The sequence below is a fragment of the Pistacia vera genome, unplaced genomic scaffold (assembly GCF_008641045.1).
Source record: "Pistacia vera cultivar Batoury unplaced genomic scaffold, PisVer_v2 Contig341, whole genome shotgun sequence".
Classification (NCBI taxonomy): Eukaryota; Viridiplantae; Streptophyta; class Magnoliopsida; order Sapindales; family Anacardiaceae; genus Pistacia; species Pistacia vera.
This window is the reverse complement of record NW_022196159.1, coordinates 1,396,438-1,400,776: the sequence shown is the minus strand read 5'-3', so window position 1 is coordinate 1,400,776 and position 4,339 is coordinate 1,396,438.

The window sequence follows — 4,339 nt, the reverse complement described above, 5'->3', positions numbered from 1 at the left end:
TACAAAATGGTATTAAACAGTGGATAGTGTAGCTATTGCTCTTCGCTTGTCGACGCCCATCAACCGCGTTCTCACCTAGATCCTGCAACTACAAAGAAAAACAATGGGGTGAGCACGAAATAATGTAGTAAGTAAATCCTCTATCGACTGTCCCCGTAACTCTCTCTAATTCTTTCCTTACAATTCTCATCTTTCACACAGCTCTCTTTACTTAACTGCTGCTATATGTCATGGCCTCATCTTACCGGAGGCATGGCGGGCGGGAGTTCACACGCACCATCCCACTCTTCGTGACTTTCGGGTGGAGATCACAAAGCACCAACCATTTGAGGAACTATTGGGTGGAGATCACAAAGCACCAACCCGCTTTCATAACTTTGGGGTGGAGATCACAAAGCACCAACCCGTTCTTAGTGCTCTTCTATTCTCTCACTTTAGAGTAGTTCATTCACACAGTTCTCTACTCTTTCTCAAACTAGTATTCATAGTGTAGCTTAATGCTTAGAGTAGGTTAGTCACAAAGTTTTCTATCTTCCTCAAACTACTCTCAAATGCACAATTAATGCATATGGATGGTTCATAGTCTAATGCACTTAAGAAATGCCAATATGCAATGGTGCAAAAATTAAGGTTCACAACTCATGCCATACTTCTCTTAGGCATTTCGTCAAACAACTAGTGTGTATACCTGCACTCCACTTTATTTATAGTCTATCCCTCTCTTGAACCATCCAAAGGGAGAAGACTCCCCACCAAGCTATAATTCCTGCCATAACTTAACACTTCCAAAGAGATTTCTCAATCTCTTCAATTTCATCACAAACTACATTCTCATACACATCACACTTCTCAAATGAAGTGTATTAACAACCACAAAATAACTATTGATCTCAACCCCAGTTCTCAAAACAACATATATCATGCAAAATAAATCTCTACTCAAAGGAGTTCTCAAATATCAACTTGGATTGGGATTACTTACCTGTGATGGTGTGATTCCACTAACACTTCTCTTCCTTAGTAACTTGTCCCTTCTCTACAACTTTAAACAATAAAACCATAAGACTTCAATGTACAAATATGCAAAATTCACATCTAAAGCAAGAATCCTTACCTTAGGATGCCTTAGATTAATTCTGATCCAACTAAAACCCTAAAAAATCCTTGAAAGCTTGAATGAAGAATTGAGAGGAAAGGAGAATGGAAGAGGCGGTGGAAGAAGAATGAATGAAGGGTTTACTAAACTTAACCCCTTTTTAGCTCAAATTATCTTCATTCATTCCCATTTACTCTTAATCTTCTTAGGAATTTCACTTTTTCCCTTTGAATTCTTTGCAAATGCACCCCCATTTAACCTATTTTCCATGTAATTTCTTTGCATTCACTCCCCACTTTTCTGCTAATTAGGGGTAGAATGGTCATTATGCCACAAAGGAAGATCTCTAGAAACTCAATACACATTTGTCAAGCCCTTCGCACGGCGAAGAATCTTTCTTCGCCCGGCAAAAACTTACAGAACCTACACCGTAGGTTGCAGGAATCATCACCGGACGAAGCTTCTTCTTTGCCCGACGAAGTCTGTAAAACAAAAATTCGCCAAGTTTACAAATTTTAGGGCAAACTATAAACCCCGTGTTATTATTCGATGCCCTAAAGTATGAAATTTACCTTTCAAGTAATTTCTTTTTTTGAATGGAAGGGTGAAATGGTCAATTTACATGTATTTCGAGATGTGGCCATTATAAAGTGTAGGAGTGATGTCTTGAAGAGAAAGAGGGTAGAATGGTCATAAAGTGATGATATGGTTAAATGCGGTAAACAGTAACCAAGGGTATATGGTCTTTTCATACAAATCCATAGTAATAAGTATCCATAAAAGTGCACCAGGGTAAGTTAGTCATTTACCTAATGGGATTTCTTAATTGTTAAGTGTTTTAAAGAAGTCAAATGGCATTAAATGATGTGCTATCTTTATGTTGTGGTGGAAATGAACAAAAACCCTATATGAAAAAAATTATGCCAATGACCATATCTAACTTTTATGTACCAATCACATTAGAGTAACAATGGAATAAATATTACAAGGTTTAAGAGAGAGGAGTCGGCCTTTTACACCCCAAGTGCATCATCTTCTCATCTCTCAAATCCACCTAAAAGCCACTAATTCAAGCATTTTATTCTCAAATTTTCATAGGATTTCAAGTTGGTTTTCAAAGGAGATCACCATCCACACTTAAAGAACTTCAATTTCAGAGTTTAAGGTGAGTTTCAAAACCTAGTTGTTCTGATCTTTTAGTTAAAGAGAAAATTCATAAGTGGTTTTGTGTATAAGGTAGAAAGGGTGAACCTTTGGAGCTAAGGAGGAGTGTCTTTGTGCTTGATACTAAGGTAAGGAAAAACTCCCTATGACTACAATGATAACACCTAGGGGTTATGAAACTTACATTTATTTATGTTAGTATGAGTGTAAGGCTATGTTTTGGTTATGGATTGTTTAAATGGGTGTGTTGATTGGTGTATGTGTGCATATGGAGGATGATCATGCCAATTAAGAGATTTGTAGTTGGACGATGTTTTGGCACTTTTTGTCTGTAAAAAGGGAGGTTTTTATAGCCTTTTATACTTAGAATGACCTGGTAAATGATATGGATGTGCAAATGAAGGTGACATGGTTAAAATGAATAGAATTCAGATTTGGCTTTTTGAGACCTATACTGTACATGCTTCCTGAATCAGTCATAACTGAAGTTATGGAAGGCCGATTGAGTTGATTCTTGAAGTTTTAAAAAATGGAGAAATATACCTAAAACTTTTATGTTTTAGGCAAAATCAATTCGAATTGGAAGATAAGGGAAACATTTCTGAAAAGTGACAAACTATATGGCATCCACCTTCTTCATGGGAATTCCCAATTGTTTCTAATTCTAATAACCCCGAATATCTTACTACTGAAATTACTGTTATGCATGAGAAATTGAATGAATTAAGTTAAGAAGTTTAGTAGGAGAATATAGTCTGATTGAGCATGGGAGTGTTAGTCCATATGTTTGCATCATAATGGTAATGCATATAGCATTTAGTTGTCTTATGAAAAATTATTGAAATGTTACAGAATGAATTCCGTGAGTCTCTTGAGGTATAACAAGATCAGAGGAATGGAATTCTTAGGAAACCATGAGTCCTTTGAGGTGACGACCAAGAACAAGGTAATGGGTAAATGAATCTGATCAGATAACAAAGACTAATGAAACCATCAAGTATAAAGACAAAAGAAATACAGGCCATGTACAGTACATGAATATTTCATAAGTCATATATGTTCTATGTTATATTATGTATGTTATGACTAGTTTATGAGAAAAGTCCAAAGTGTAAGATTGTTTATAGACCTGTTATGTCAAAGATGAAGGTTATGTTTTGTAGGTAGGGAAAGTCCTAAGTAATATACTTGTGTAATGAACCTATATGTTTATAAAATGGCCATATTCCTACTGAGCGATTAGCGCTCACCCCACGAAATGTTTAAAATGTTTTGCAGGTAAGGATTAAGGCATGAAGCTGGGAGAGGATTCTGGGGACGCTATGAGCATGAAGGATGTTTTAATTATGACTATTGAATGGTTTGCTAGTATTTAGGGTAGTAATTATGTTATATTCTTGTAATGCAGTAAATATGTCCATGTTATTATGGAGTATATTGTTTGTGTAATAAAAGAAATCAAATTGCTAGTAAATTTTATAAAAGTGTGTATGTTCTCGTAGTAATACTATGGATTTCATAATGTACTCCAAGAAAGGAAAATATATTTTGACTGTACAATGAATTATTATAGTTAGAAATTAAACTAAAATAAAAATAAATATATTTTTAAACTACAAGTTTATTCTTAAATAGGATTTAAAATAAACTTCTTTCCTAGGCGTGCGTTTTCTAGGTTCCAATGGCCAAGGGATACTTAGGAAATACTCGCGGTAGGGAGGGGTTTTACATCTCATATCGAGCCTCAAACCTGAACTACAACATCCCGTCCTCGTGTTTCGGCCCACAACAATGAGTCAGACCATTGCCTTGCCCGCCAGCAAGTTGTCTTGAAACCGGCCCATTACACCAAGTCCACTTATGTCAAACCTATCACAGTAGGGACTTCCAGCTTTACCACTGCTCTGTCATCGTCGATGGCACCACCTTCATCAGCCATGACATTGCCCTCTAAAGGATTGTCTTCGGCTGAGATTCAACAAAGGCGGGACAACGGAATCTCTTAATATTGTGATAAGTGGTTCACACTGATGAGTATTTTTCATAAATATGCAATGTGTAACAAATACACTAGTCGCA